This window comes from Gossypium hirsutum, chromosome A03 (assembly GCF_007990345.1).
Source record: "Gossypium hirsutum isolate 1008001.06 chromosome A03, Gossypium_hirsutum_v2.1, whole genome shotgun sequence".
NCBI classification, from domain to species: Eukaryota; Viridiplantae; Streptophyta; class Magnoliopsida; order Malvales; family Malvaceae; genus Gossypium; species Gossypium hirsutum.
Window position 1 is genome coordinate 29,311,208 of NC_053426.1, and position 16,129 is coordinate 29,327,336.

At 40.8% G+C, this 16,129-nt stretch overlaps 1 non-coding gene across 1 annotated transcript; it reads right to left on the minus strand.

The window, feature by feature from the left end:
* Nucleotides 1-2,189: 2,189 nt before the first annotated feature.
* Nucleotides 2,190-2,296, minus strand: LOC121225340 (small nucleolar RNA R71). The gene has a single exon (XR_005923201.1). It is a non-coding gene; the product is annotated as a small nucleolar RNA R71 (small nucleolar RNA).
* Nucleotides 2,297-16,129: the final 13,833 nt, after the last annotated feature.

Sequence of the window (16,129 nt, forward strand, 5' to 3'; positions counted from 1 at the left end):
TACACACCTGGTTTCGATTAAAGCTGAAACGATCCCTAAGCCTTCCTGAACCTATATTCGACCAATTTCCACTCAATTAATCATTTAACAATTGAACTATAATCAAACCCGAAACCAGAATACTCATCCATAAAGCGATTAAAACTTAGCTTAACATTTCAAATCGATTCATGATAAACCATAATTTATACATATTTTTTCCCCATGTTTGATGCATTTTATGGATGATTTCCTATTAGAATTGGTGAATTCGATGCTCCTAATGTTTCAATTTCATGTTTTATACCTAGGAGAGCGAAAGGAACGAGAAACGGGCAAAAAATGGAGAAAATGGGCCAAAGTACGAAATCAACATGGCCTGGACCTCCTCATACGGGCAGACCACACGGTCGTGTCAATTTGGCAGGCTCGAGCACGGCCTGAAGTAATCGCACACGGGCGTGTCCCTGCCGAGCCCAAGTTGAGTTCAATTCCGAAAAGGCTAATTTTGAGGGATTTTAGGCATTCCAAAGCCTATAAATACACCCTAGAGGAGGAAGAAACAGACACACAGAGGATAGGGGGCAAGGAATTACCCCAAGAAAGCCAATTGATCCATCTCAGAAGCCGGATTCATTATCAAGACTGAAGATCTCTCCTCAATTTCCCTTCAGGAGTTTTGGGTTTTCTTTATGTTTTGTATTCTTTATTATTTTGAGATGTTTTCTTATTTAGTTATGAACTAAATTCCCTAAATACCTAAAGGGAATGAAACCTAAGATGAATCTTGTTATTATTTTTTGAATCGTATGATAAATATTTAACTTGTTCTTAATTATGTGTTCTTAATTCTTCTTTTGATATCTCAGGATACTGATTCAAGATAAGCTCTTATTCAGAGAAGGAATAGACCCTGTCTAAGAGTACATCTTTCATAATTAAGAGGAGTTGATTGCGCGCCTAGACATAGGGTGACAAGATTTTTTCGGATTAGGGTGAAACCTAATAAGGGGATCAATAGATCGAGTTAATCAAACCCTAGAGTGTTAATTAGAGAAAAGTCTCGGTTATTCAATCTAGGGATTAGACGTTATTAGTCTTGAATAGGGATAATAACATAACTTAGGAATTTCTACGGAACAAGTTAAATGAATAAATCGTCCGATTCGGAGCCAGAATAACAAGTACAGTCTAGGTGGATTTTTCCTTAGGTATTGCCTTCATTCAATCGATTTTCCCAAAAGCAATTTGCCAGTTCTATTCTATGTGAGTTCTTAGTTTAGATAATTAGTTAGTTAAAACAAAAACATCTTTATTCTTAGGCTAGATAATAAAAAGACAGTCATTACTAGTACTTTTAGTTCCTTTGGGTTCGTCAATCCAGTCTTGCTAAAACTATACTACTGTTCGATAGGTACACTTGCCTACATCGCGATAATAGTTAGTTCAAGAACAAGTAATTATAAATATTTAAAACCTATCACGAAATCTCGCGATCAAGTTTTTGGCGCCGTTGATGGGGAACTAAGATATTAGGAACACTCAATTTTTATTACTTTAGTCATTTATTTTTCTTGAAATTTAATTTATTATTATTGTTATTTATTAATTTACTTTTTCTTTCTCTTGGCAGGTTTTTATAGTTTATGACTAGAAGAAACCCGTCAGGACCACTAGTTTTTGACGAAGAAATAGATCGCACAGTACGCAAAAACCAAAAAGAAATAAGGCGAAGCTTAAGATACACAGAGAATGAGCAAGAAGACGATACTCAAACCCCAACCGAAGAGATGGCTGAAAACCAAGACAATCAGCTACCTCCTGCAATTGCGGCTAATCAAAATCATGCTCCACACACCATGTATGATTATGCTAAACCTTCTTTAACAGGAACTGAATCTAGCATAGTTAGACCTGCTGTAGCTGCAAATACTTTTGAAGTGAAACCTAACACAATTCAAATGATACAACAGTTTGTTCAGTTTGATGGTTTGCAGGATAAAGATCCCAACGCTCACTTAGCAAACTTTCTGGAATTTTACGATACATTTAAAATTAATGGCGTTTTTGATGATGCCATACGTCTTCAGTTGTTTCCCTCTTCATTGAGAAATAAAGCTAAACAGTGGTTGAACTCGTTACCACGAGGGTCCATTACTACTTGGGAACAAATAACCGAAAAATTTTTACTCAAATACTTTTCGCCGGCTAAATTACGTAATGATATCTCTTCATTTGTGCAGATGGACTTAGAAACACTTTACGATGCATGGGAGAGATACAAAGACTTTCTGAGAAGGTGCCCTTACCATGGGTTACCGCTTTGGCTTCAGGTCAAACATTCCATAATGACCTGAATCCTTCAACTTGACAATTGGTTGATGCAGGTGCTGGCGGAACCATCAACAATAAAACACCTGAAGATGCCTATGAGTTTATAAAGGAGATGTCAGTGAATAACTATCAGTGGCAAGTCATGAGGACTAATCCAACTAAAGTAGCAGGCATTTATAATGTCGATTTAGTTACTATGCTGTCAAACCAGGTAGAACTTCTAAATAAAAAGATTGTCGGTTTTCTTAGTTCTTCACAGGTTTACCCAGTAATGCAGTGTGAAGCAAGTGGAGGTGGACCAAACCATTCGGAATACCAACCTTATGGCCACAACATGGATAACGAGCAATTAGATTACATGGGTAATAATCCTCGACCACAAAACAATCCATATAGTAACACTAACAATGCAAGTTAAAGGAACCACCCTAATTTCTCGTGGGGCGGTCAAGGAAATCAAAGATCACAACATCCTCCGGGTTTTCAACAACCACCCTACCAACAGGAAAAGAAGTCGAACCTTGAAGAGATACTCTCACAATTTATATCGGTGTCAGAAACCCATTTTCAGTACACCGAGACAGTACTTAAAAATCAACAAACGTCAATCCAAGTGCTCGAAACTCAAATAAGCCAGCTTTCCAAACTAATCTCCAAACGACCACAAGGTAGCTTGCCAAGTAATACTGAACCCAACCCAAGGGAACAGCTCAACGCAATTAATATTGAAGATGAAGAAGGCTTCGTTGAGCCTGAGCCAGAACCGAGGCAAGAAACTGTGGTAAGCAAAGGTCAAGGTGAGGTAGATCACAATACAAACAAATTGATGAACGTCGAATATAAACCTTGTGTGCCATACCCCAACGCGGCAAGGAAAGACCGCTCAGATGAACAATTTGGTAAATTCCTTAAACTCTTAAAAACATTACACATTAACTTACCGTTTATTGAAGCCCTGTTGCAGATGCCGAACGCTATGAAATTTTTAAAATGAACTTTTAGCAAATAAGCAGAAGTTGGACGAGGCGTCGTATATGGAGCTAAACGTAGTGTGCTCAGCTATTCAGCAAAATAAGCTACCAAACAAACTAAAAGATCCAGGGATTTTTACGATTCCTTGCTTAATTGTTAGTTTAGATGTTAATAATCCATTAGCTGATTTTGGGGCTAGTATTAACATCATGCACTACAAAATGTTTAAGCAACTAGGTCTCAAGAAACCCAAGCAGACTAGGATGAGCATTCAATTAGCAGATAAAACTATAAGATTCCCTAGGGGTATTATTGAAGATGTGCTAGTTAAAATTGATAAATTTATATTTCCCGTTGACTTCATTGTTATAGACATAGAGAAGGATAGCAACACTCCTTTAGTTTTAGGAAGGCCCTTTTTAGAACGGCTAAAACGATTATTGATGTTGGCATAGGTGAACTCACACTCCGTGTGGGAGATGAAACAATCACTCTTCAAGCTCGCAATTCTGGCAACACATCCAAAATTAAAGGTGATTATTTAACCCATTCTACTAAAACTGACAATATAGTACAACCTTCTTTACATGAAATGAGTCTGAAGGAAGTACATGAGCCATTCTGAAACAATAATAGAGGATCTATTCAGGAAGATTGAAGGCTACAAATCGAGGAGCTAGATGAATGGCAGACGCATAAACTGAGAACACCCGACAAACCAAATTTCTGATCGAACGAGGTCAATACCTTTCCAAATCAACTTAAGGTTGGAGATAGAGTCTTATTAGATGCTGCAGATCCCCACATTGTTGCTACCACACCTAATGAAGAAATCCTTCTTACGGTACTTAGCATTTTCCCATTCGGTACGATTGAGGTGAGTCATCCCAAGTTCGGCAGTTTTAAGTAAACAACACATTTAAAACATTATTTTGATGAGATTGATAGCAGGAATGAGGAGTATAAACTCCTCAAACCACCATGATCATTCAACGGAGAGGTAAGTCGAGCTTAGACTATAAATAAGCGCTTCTTGAGAGGCAACCCGAGCAGTAACTGTATTAAATTCTTTAAAATTTAGTATTCGGCATCTAACTTACTAAGAGAACACTTGAATACAGGTTTTCCACAGAGACACGGCCAAGCACACAGGCGTGCGTAGGGCCGTGTGAAAATAGCGCAAAGATTTCACCAAACACTGGCTGTGATAAAATGCCACGGTCGTGCGACATGGCCGTGGTCGAGCCTGCGAAAACAACACAGGTGTGCGACACGCCCGTGTGGAAGAACCATGGATGAACCTGTTAAAACAGCACAGGCGTGTGACATGCCCGTGTCTAACACCTGTGGTCGAACCTGTCAAATGAACACGGGCATGGGGCTTTCATACACGAGTGTGGGAGAAGCGAACAACGCCAGACACGGCCGTGCAACATGATCGTGTGTACCCACACGCCGAAGGAACACAGGCGTGTATTAAATGTCAGACGCACCAAAATTCACGAATCACACAGGCTAAAAATTGGTGAACACGGGCGTGTTCCCTGGCCATGTGCCCCAATATTTATAAATACCCTACACTATTCACTTTCTTCCCCATTCAAAAACACTAACCCTAGCCGCTGCAAGTCCACATGCCCTCCCTGCCACGCCCGTGTGCTGCTTCCCACTCCATTTTTGACGCTCAATCTCTCTCCCCTAGCGTTTGTTCACTCCTTTCACTTCTATTTTACTTATTTCTAATGCTTAGTATCAACATAATCTTCATATCTTTTGAACTATTCTTCATTTTTCTCATTATTCTATCATTTAATTTGCATTCCTAGGATTAGTTATAATACATTCCGTGTTAAATCGAGATTAGGAAAACCTCATACCCATTACATTTATATTCTCATTCTCATTATTATTGTGGTTGAGTTTGCTTTATATCAGTAGTCTTGGCTGAAATAAGTTAGTTCAAATTCATTACTTTTTCCTTCTTCGAATTTTTTTACCTATAATTATTATTCATTTATCTATTATTATTATTGTTTATATTACAGGTTTTTGATGTTGTCTTCATTACCGCTATCCTTGCTTCGAAGAAAAGGAAGGGAGCATCATCCTCCGCGGGTCCAACCACGAAAATTCATCACCCTCTCCTTCAGTTTCCCTGAGGGCCCCAAGAAGAAATTTTCCAAATCCTTCAAGCCCGACCTTTAATTGTGGGCTACTGCATCGACTGGGCTGCCGTAGAACAAGTTCAGTTGGCTGATGCGATACGGGCCCTCCTAACCACTGACCTTTGGGAGCTGTTCTTTGGGATTATAGAGCCAACATACTCGAGCTCACGATGGAACTATGCTTAACGTTCTATCTTCAGACCATAATGATGAATTACGATGATCCCGACACGGTCCAGTTTTGCCTAGGCGGGTTAGTCCGCCAGCTAAGCATCCCAGAGTTCGGTGCTGCACTGGGCTTATATACAGGAAAGTTCAAAGAGGAGAATGACTTACATGTTCCCAGCAACCACATCCATCGTTCTCTTTTACGATGTTGGGACGCACTAGTACCAGGTGGGGCCACCTACAATCCTAGCTGCTCCAAGGCATCGGCTCTCCCTCCCTCTCTAAGGTACCTACACGCCATTTTGGCACACACAATTACAGGGAGGTGAGAGAGCACCAGCGTCATCAACACTCACGACGCCTACTTCTTATGGTGCATGTCGTACGGGCACGTCATCGACCTCGCCTATTTCATTGCCCTACCCATTCAGCACCAGACGGAGTGGCATCGGAAGGGGGTCATCTCCATTGGCCCCTGTGTGACCCGGTTGGCTCGACACTTCAGGCTCCTCAGCACCGCGACCCAAGAATCATCCCTTACCCTCATCGGCCAGATGTCTCTACAAGGCATCTCGAGCATGCTTAGCATGAGGATGATTGAGATTCGTCGAGGAACCTACCCTCCCCAATATCGTCTCGCCCAATCTGTCGAGGAGGAAACCTACGTGGACATTCCTGATAATGTCCCTCCACAGCACGAGGACCCACCGACTCAGCCACCACCACCCTCTCGTCCAGTTCATGCGGCGGCTTCATATGCTGACATCTCTAAGCGCCTCACTCGATTCAAGCAACAGTGTTTTCAACGTTTTAACAACATTGATGCTACTCTACAGCAGATTTGTTAGCACCTCCACATCTCATCACCAGTCCCACCTCGCAAACCATCCAGCAATGAAAATGCTTAAAAACATTTATTTATTATTTTATGTTTTTCATTTTTATTACAACTACTTTTTATTTTTATTTTTAGTTGATTTTAGAATTTTATTTTTAATTATCAATTTCGGTTATTTCTTTATGAGTAATTATTATTCCTAATATCCCCTAAAAAGTTCCTGATTTTATCACAGTTATATAGAGCTCCTCAACCCATCATTGCATAGGAACTAAAAACTCCACCGAGAAAGGTTCTCCACGACTGCCAAGTCCTGATCGACCAAGACCATAGCTACTGTGACAGCCCAAAATTGACCCTAGTCGGGAAGTGGTTTCGGGACCGCTAAACCGAGTCACCGAAATGTTTGAATGTGATATTTATTGTCTAGAATATGTAATTATGAATGTGTGAAAATTCCAAGCTTCGATTTAGTCGATTGCATGTGAATTTAGTCGATAGGACTTATGTGAGAAAATTTTGAAATGTGATAGGTCAAAGCATAAGGGCCTATTAGTGCATGTTGAAAAAGGGGGGACTTGCATGTCAATTTCCCCCTATTAGTAGTGGTCGGCCATGACAAGCATGGTAGACCAAGTGTGATGGGCAAGACATGTCATAGACATGTTGTGTTAGTGCATCATGAGTGGAAACATGTCACAAACATGTTATGTTAGTGAGGTATGTTAGGAAAAATAAAATAATGAGCATGGAAATTAAATAATGAAAGGGAATATGATGAAAACAAAAAAAGTGTGTGGTTGTTTCTCCCCCCCCCATTTTTGCCGAAACTAGAAAGAAAAACAAAAAAAAAGTGCTCATCCTTTGGTTCATCCTTGGCCAAAAATTTTAAGGAGGAAGGAAGAAGAAAGGTTGAAGAGGTTCGGCCATGCATGTAGCTAGGCTAAGGTATGTTTGATGATGTTCCATGAGATGCATGCATGTTTTAGTTGTTAGCTTGAGTTCTACCTAGCCCATGGTCTAAATCTTGCTATGTGACGGAAATGACACTCGGCCATGGATGCATCATTCTTGGTTGATGTTTGATGTTGTGGTGATGAGGCATGAAGATGAGTTAAGTTTCGGCTAAGGTGGATTTGTGTTGATGTCATTTGCATGCTAAGTGTAAAGCTTTGTAATGATGCATGTGATGGTGGATTGATGATTCTTGAATCTCCTTTTTAGCATTTTTGAGTGAGCACATATGTGCATTGGTTGCTAGATGGGGAAGAATCGGCTAGCAAGTTGTGTGCTAAGGCCGAATATAACTTTTGTATGTTAATGAGCAATGCATGTGTTAAATTGATGGAAAGGGAGAGGATGCTTTACTAGTGTATATATGTGTGTATTAGCCAAGTTTTGAACTTGAAACAAGATGATATTTATAATCAATACAAGTAACCATACTTGTAGGAAGTATTAAGCATATAATCGGCCCCAACATAGACATGCATATTCGGCCATAGGAAGAAGATTTGGTGTTGCATGTATTCGGCTGGAGGCAAGCATATTGATGCTTTTGTCTTGGCTTAGAAAATTCGGCCAAGGGGTAAAATTAGCTAAAATGTTGAGTTTGATCCATGATTCCGTACATATGTGACTTTAATGTCTAATGTATAAATATGGGCTAAGTGCCTTGTGTTCCTCTTTTCGATGCTCAAATGATTAAATCAATTTATTTGTTTAATTAAGCTCAAGAGCAAAGGGGAACTAAATCCGATAAAGGGAAGGAAAAAGTGGTCGAATAGCCATCGGAATCGTTCGACAACATCCGAGGTAAGTTCTTGAGTAAGAGAGCTTAAATTAAGATTTGATTAGATCATGTTTTAAGCAAATCAAAATCATGCTCTTTGTGTGTGGCTATTGAGCCGAAATTACAAGAATGATAAGTGTCTTGTGTTTGAGTTTTGCTAACGAAAATGAAATACGAATGTGCCATGATTTATTGTTAAATGTGCATGGTTATTTGAATGATGTCCGGGCTAAGTCCCGAAGGCTTTGTGCTAAGTGACCATATCCGGACTAAGATCCGAAGGCATTTGTGCGAGATACTAATTCCGGGCTAAGCCCGAAGGCATTTGTGCAAGATACTAATTCCGGGCTAAGCCCGAAGGCATTTGTGCGAGTTACTAAATCCGGGTTAAGTCCCGAAGGCATTTGTGCGAGTTACTATAACCGGGCTATGTCCCGAAGGCATTTGAACGAGGAGCTATATCCGGTTAAATTCCGAAGGTACGTGATTTGGGAATGAATGATCTTGCTATAAAAATTTCAGTTAATACTCTAGAAATATCCCAACATTGAGGTATGTTTCGTATGTGCTTGAATTTAGTTGAGCCCTTACAAATAAGTATTCGCTCAGTTGATAATCGAGCTACCGGCCTTTGGCTAAGTTGATCTTTTGTGTATGTACATAAGGGTTGGTAATGTGATGCAAGTATGATATCGAAAATTTGTGCATATGAAATTATCCGTTTAGCTATATGAATGCTATACTTTTGTTGTGCTGGAATTCCTTGCTCAAAACTTACTAAGCATAAATTGCTTACTCCGTTTCATTGCTCCTCTGTTTTATAGATTTGGTTCTCCAGCTATCAGACTTGGGATCTTGAAGTCAAAGTCACCCACACTATCAAAGCCCCCCCTTTTGGTACAATTTTGGTTGAACTTCGAAATGGCATGTATAGGACTACCCGTTTGTTGTGGGTCGTGGACCCTTTGGACTTGTATAATTTTGGATAGCCATGCTAAAATGGCTTATATGTGTTTGAGTATAATGTTATAATCATTTGGTGTGGATATGCTTGACAAGGATTGGCCATGGGAATGGTTAATCACTATCATAAATTGTGCTATTTATGCAAAAAGGGGCTAGTTGAATCATGGAAACCATGAAATAGGTAAAGTCTACCTTAAAGGCAGATGCTGACAGCAGCAGTGATGTAGATTTGGAAAATCACTAAAAATAGTAGGAATGGAATTAAATAGTGAATAAATTATGTAAACCAACCTTGATGAATCTATTTTCATAGGAAGGTAACGAAACAATCATACGGACAGTATGTTAAGAGATATTCAGGTTCTCGTGAGACAGGGCCAGAACAGTTTCTGGATTCCCTGTTCCGACTTTGGAAATTCATTATAAATTAACCAGAGATAATTAGAAGTCATTCCATATATGTATAGATTTCTCTCTGAGTCTAGTTTCTATAGAAACAAACGGCATCAGTATTGAAGCTCTGTGCAGGGAGATATCCAAGTCGTATTGCGCAAAGGTCAGTGTAGTCGATCCCTGTAACATGGGAGACTTTGACTAATAAACTGTAGTAATTGGCCCAACCAAAAATTCTAGAAAAAAATATGTAGATGGGAATATGAGTCTAGTTTCATGGAAAAATCACGAAACTGATTTTCGAGTTGTGAAACTCAAGATATTATTTTTTAAAGCGACTAGTATGCAGATTGGCAGTATCTGGGAAATATTTTTTTATAAGGGGTTTGAAGTCTGTAAACACCTCGTGTTCGACTCCAGTGTCGTCTCGGGTTCGGGGTGTTACATTTGATTGGTATCAGAGCCAGGTTTAGTCGATTCTAGGACTACCGTAATGCGTTGGGTCTAGCTATACATGCCATTTTATGTGATTACTTGATAGTGTGGTGATTTCTGACAATTGTAAATGTGTTTATTTATAGTAATGGATCCCGATCCCGACCGAGAGGTAGCTGATGATCTTGAGAGTGTAGCGCCTGCTCCCGCACAAGGGACAGCGCCGGCGGACTCTCAACCTAATGCTAGTAACCCGAATGAGGAAGCTAGACAAGCTTTCTATAGCGTGATGAATGATTGGTTCAACCAATACATTCGAACTAATACGGCTGTTCCACAACCTCCCTTCCCGACTAATACAACCCCCGCACCTACAATACCTCCGGTAACTGACCAAATAAGGTCAAATAAGCCCCCAGTTGATAGAATCCGTAAACATGGGGCTACTGAATTTAAAGCTACGGATAGCGACGATGCCGAGCAAGCTGAATTTTGGTTGGACAACACTATCCGGGTACTCGATGAGCTATCTTGTACACCCGATGAATGCCTAAAGTGTACTATCTCCTTGCTACGTGATTCTGCCTACTATTGGTGGAGTACTCTGACTTCTGTTGTGCCCCGAGAGCAAGTAACTTGGGAGTTTTTCCAAACTGAGTTTCGGAAAAAGTATATCAGTCAGAGATTTGTTGATCAAAAACGGAAGGAATTTCTTGAGCTTAAGCAAGGTTCCATGCCGGTTACTGATTACGAGCGAAAATTTGTTAGACTTAGCAAATACGCTCGGGAATGTGTTTCGTCCGAGGCTATCATGTGTAAACGCTTCGAGGATGGGCTGAATGAAGATATAAAAATGTTCGTTGGCGTTCTTGAAATACGAGAGTTCGTAGTACTTGTCGAGCGAGCTTGTAAAGCCGAAGAGCTTAGAAAAGAAAAACAAAAAGTTGATGTGGGAACTGGAGAGTTTCGTAAAAGATCCTCGGGAAAGTCTCTTCAACAGGCATCGAAGAAATTTCGAGATGATGTGGGCCGGTCTAGAGGCACTTCGGACCTTTTTAGACGAGATCGTGATCGACCCCCTGTGGGTACATGAGGCACTTCGGTCGCCAGTGTTGGGAATGAACGTCGAGACAGAACGAAATGTCGATATTGCGGTAAATGGCATTCGGGGAGTTGTAGATTCCCTGACCGCTCCTGTTACAAGTGCGGATCAGTTGACCACTTCGTTAAAGATTGCCTGAGGTTGTCTGAACAGAATGTAAATCAAAGTGGGAAACCGGGTGCTACCACTGCTCGAGGTAGACCATCTGGAAATACGGGCGATGCTAGTGGTGGCCAGAGAGGATCTAGAGATGCTACGACCAGATCCGAGGCTCGTGCGCCTGCTAGAGCTTATGCTATACGTGCCCGCGAGGATGCCTCTTCGCCTGATGTTATTACCGGTACTTTTATTCTCTTTGATACTAATGTAATTGCTTTGATTGACCCCGGTTCTACTCATTCATACATATGTGAAACCTTAGCATCCAGTAAGACTTTACCTACTGAGTCTACTGAGTTCGTAATTCGGGTGTCAAATCCCTTGGGTCGTTACGTGCTTGTCGACAAAGTGTGTAAGAAATGTCCCCTAGAAATTCGAGGTTCCTGTTTTCCGGCGGACTTGATGCTTTTGCCGTTTGATGAATTTGATGTTATTCTTGGTTTGGATTGGTTGACCGCGCACGATGCGGTTGTGAATTGCAAAAGCAAGACTATTGATTTGAGGTGCGCAAATAACGAAGTAATCCGAGTTGAGTCTACGGACTTGGAGGGGATGCCAGCTGTAATATCAGCAATGTTGGCCCAGAAATATGTAAGAAAAGGGTGCGAAGCATACCTTGCGTATGTACTTGATGACAAAGAATTAGAAAAGAAACCCGAATCTGTGCCGGTGGTTTGTGAATACCCGGATGTTTTTTCTGAAGAATTACCGGGTTTACCACCTGTTCGGGAGATAGAGTTTGGTATTGAGCTTGTACCTGGGACTACGCCGATTTCGATAGCTCCGTATCGTATGGCACCAACCGAGTTAAAAGAGTTGAAAGCTCAGTTGCAAGAATTGACGGATAGAGGTTTTGCTCGACCAAGTTTCTCACCTTGGGGTGCACCAGTATTGTTCGTGAAAAGGAAGGACGGAACCATGAGGTTGTGCATTGACTATCGTCAACTGAATAAAGTGACGATAAAGAACAAATATCCGTTACCGCGTATCGATGATTTGTTCGACCAACTGAAGGGAGCCTCAATGTTCTCAAAAATAGATCTGAGATCGGGCTATTATCAGTTGCGAATTCGAGTATCGGACATACCCAAAACTGCCTTCAGGACGAGATATGGTCACTACGAGTTCTTAGTGATGCCGTTTGGGCTCACTAATGCCCCTGCGGTATTTATGGATTTGATGAATCGGATCTTCAGACCATATTTGGATCGGTTCGTAGTTGTGTTCATTGATGACATCTTGTTCTATTCAAGAGATGAGACCGAACATGCTGAGCACCTGAGACTGGTGTTGCAAATTTTGCGGGATAAGCAGTTATATGCTAAGTTCAGTAAGTGTGAGTTCTGGTTAAGAGAGGTTAGCTTCTTGGGTCATGTGGTATCCGCATCGGGTATTCGAGTTGACCCGAACAAAATTTCAGCCATACTTAACTGGAAGCCTCCAAGAAATATTACCGAAGTTCGGAGCTTCCTGGGGCTCACGGGTTATTACCGACGATTTGTCAAAGGTTTCTCGATGATAGCCACACCAATGACAAAGCTACTTCAAAAGGATGTTAAGTTCGAATGGACGGAGAAATGTCAGAAAAGTTTTGATCAACTAAAAACTTATTTGACTGAAGCTCCAATTTTAGTGCAACCCGAATCAGGCAAAGAGTTTGTCATTTATAGTGACGCATCCCTACTTGGGTTGGGTTGCGTATTGATGCAAGAAGGTCGAGTGGTGGCCTATGCGTCGAGACAATTAAAGCCACATGAGAAAAATTATCCGACCCATGATCTTGAACTAGCTGCCATCGTATTTGCTTTAAAAATATGGCGACATTACTTATTTGGTGAAAAGTGCCATGTATTTTCGGATCACAAAAGTCTCAAATATTTGATGACTCAAAGAGACTTAAATCTGCGACAAAGACGTTGGCTTGAGTTGTTGAAAGATTACGAGCTTGTCATTGATTACCACCCGGGAAAGGCTAATGTGGTTGCGGACGCCTTAAGCCGAAAATCATTGTTTGCTTTACGAGCGATGAATGTGCACTTGTCTGTTCTACCCGACAATGTGTTAGTAGCTGAATTAAAAGCCAAACCATTATTGATTCATCAAATTCGTGAAGCCCAGAAAGTTGATGATGAATTGGTTACAAAACGGGCTGAGTGTGCTCCGAACAAGGAATCGGAGTTTCAAATTGATGACGATGATTGTTTGAGGTTCAGAAGTCGTTTGTGTGTTCCAAGGAATTCGGAACTCATTTCGATGATTCTGAACGAAGCCCATTGTAGCCGAATGTCAATTCACCCGGGGAGTACGAAAATGTACAACGATTTGAAATGTTGGTTTTGGTGGCATGGTATGAAACGAGACATCTCCGACTTTGTTTCGAGATGTTTAATATGTCAACAAGTGAAAGCGGAACATCAAGTGCCTTCAGGATTACTCCAGCCGATCATGATACCCGAGTGGAAATGGGATCGAGTCACAATGGACTTTGTGTCCGGACTGCCATTGTCAGCAAGTAAGAAGGATGCGATTTGGGTTGTTGTTGATAGACTGACTAAGTCGGCTCACTTTATCCCCGTGCGTACGGATTTTTCATTGGATAAACTAGCCGAATTGTATGTTTCTCAGATTGTGAGATTACACGGGGTACCTATTTCTATCGTGTCGGATAGAGATCCGAGATTCACCTCGCGATTTTGGAGGAAATTGCAAGAAGCTTTGGGTACCAAGCTGCATTTTAGCACTGCTTTTCATCCCCAAACCGATGGTCAATCCGAGCGGACAATTCAGATACTTGAGGATATGTTGAGATGTTGCATCCTCGAGTTCAGTGGTTCATGGGAACGGTATTTACCTTTGATTGAATTCGCTTACAACAATAGTTTTCAATCAAGTATTAAGATGGCATCTTACGAGGCTTTGTACGGTCGTAAATGCCGTACACCATTGTTTTGGACCGAGCTCGGTGAAAGTAAAATTTTCGGAGTTGATTTGATTAAGGATGCCGAACAGAAAGTAAAGGTAATCCGTGAAAGTCTGGAAGCAGCCACAGATCGTCAAAAATCGTATGCGGATTTGAAACGAAAGGACATTGAATATCAGGTGGGAGATAAAGTGTTTCTTAAAGTTTCGCCTTGGAAGAAGGTACTCAGATTTGGCTGTAAGGGCAAGTTGAGCCCGAGATTCATTGGGCCGTACGAAATCTTCGAACGAGTTGGTCCGGTTGCATATAGATTGATTTTGCCCCTTGAACTTGAAAAGATTCACGATGTCTTTCATGTTTCGATGCTTCGACGTTATAGATCCGATCTGTCACATGTGATGAATCCCTCAGAAGTTGAAATTCAATCTGACTTGAGTTAAGAAGAAGAACCGATTCGTATCCTAGCTCGTGAAGTGAAAGAGTTGTGAAACAAAAGGGTTCCGTTAGTTAAGGTGTTATGGCTCAAACACGGGATCGAGGAAGCTACTTGGGAAACTGAGAGCTCGATGAAAGAACGATACCCAAACCTATTTACCGGTAAGATTTTCGGGGACGAAAATTTCTTAAGTGGGGGAGAGTTGTGACAGCCCAAAATTGACCCTAGTCGGGAAGTGGTTTCGGGACCGCTAAACCGAGTCACCGAAATGTTTGAATGTGATATTTATTGTCTAGAATATGTAATTATGAATGTGTGAAAATTTCAAGCTTCGATTTAGTCGATTGCATGTGAATTTAGTCGATAGGACTTATGTGAGAAAATTTTGAAATGTGATAGGTCAAAGCATAAGGGCCTATTAGTGCATGTTGAAAAAGGGGGGACTTGCATGTCAATTTCCCCCCTATTAGTAGTGGCCGGCCATGACAAGCATGGTAGACCAAGTGTGATGGGCAAGACATGTCATAGACATGTTGTGTTAGTGCATCATGAGTGGAAACATGTCACAAACATGTTATGTTAGTGAGGTATGTTAGAAAAAATAAAATAATGAGCATGGAAATTAAATAATGAAAGGGAATATGATGAAAACAAAAAAAGTGTGTGGTTGTTTCTCCCCCCCCCATTTTTGCCGAAACTAGAAAGAAAAACAAAAAAAAAGTGCTCATCCTTTGGTTCATCCTTGGCCAAAAATTTTAAGGAGGAAGGAAGAAGAAAGGTTGAAGAGGTTCGGCCATGCATGTAGCTAGGCTAAGGTATGTTTGATGATGTTCCATGAGATGCATGCATGTTTTAGTTGTTAGCTTGAGTTCTACCTAGCCCATGGTCTAAATCTTGCTATGTGATGGAAATGACACTCGGCCATGGATGCATCATTCTTGGTTGATGTTTGATGTTGTGGTGATGAGGCATGAAGATGAGTTAAGTTTCGGCTAAGGTGGATTTGTGTTGATGTCATTTGCATGCTAAGTGTAAAGCTTTGTAATGATGCATGTGATGGTGGATTGATGATTCTTGAATCTCCTTTTTAGCATTTTTGAGTGAGCACATATGTGCATTGGTTGCTAGATGGGGAAGAATCGGCTAGCAAGTTGTGTGCTAAGGCCGAATATAACTTTTGTATGTTAATGAGCAATGCATGTGTTAAATTGATGGAAAGGGAGAGGATGCTTTACTAGTGTATATATGTGTGTATTAGCCAAGTTTTGAACTTGAAACAAGATGATATTTATAATCAATACAAGTAACCATACTTGTAGGAAGTATTAAGCATATAATCGGCCCCAACATAAACATGCATATTCGGCCATAGGAAGAAGATTTGGTGTTGCATGTATTCGGTTGGAGGCAAGCATATTGATGCTTTTGTCTTGGCTTAGAAAATTCGGCCAAGGGGGAAAATTAGCTAAA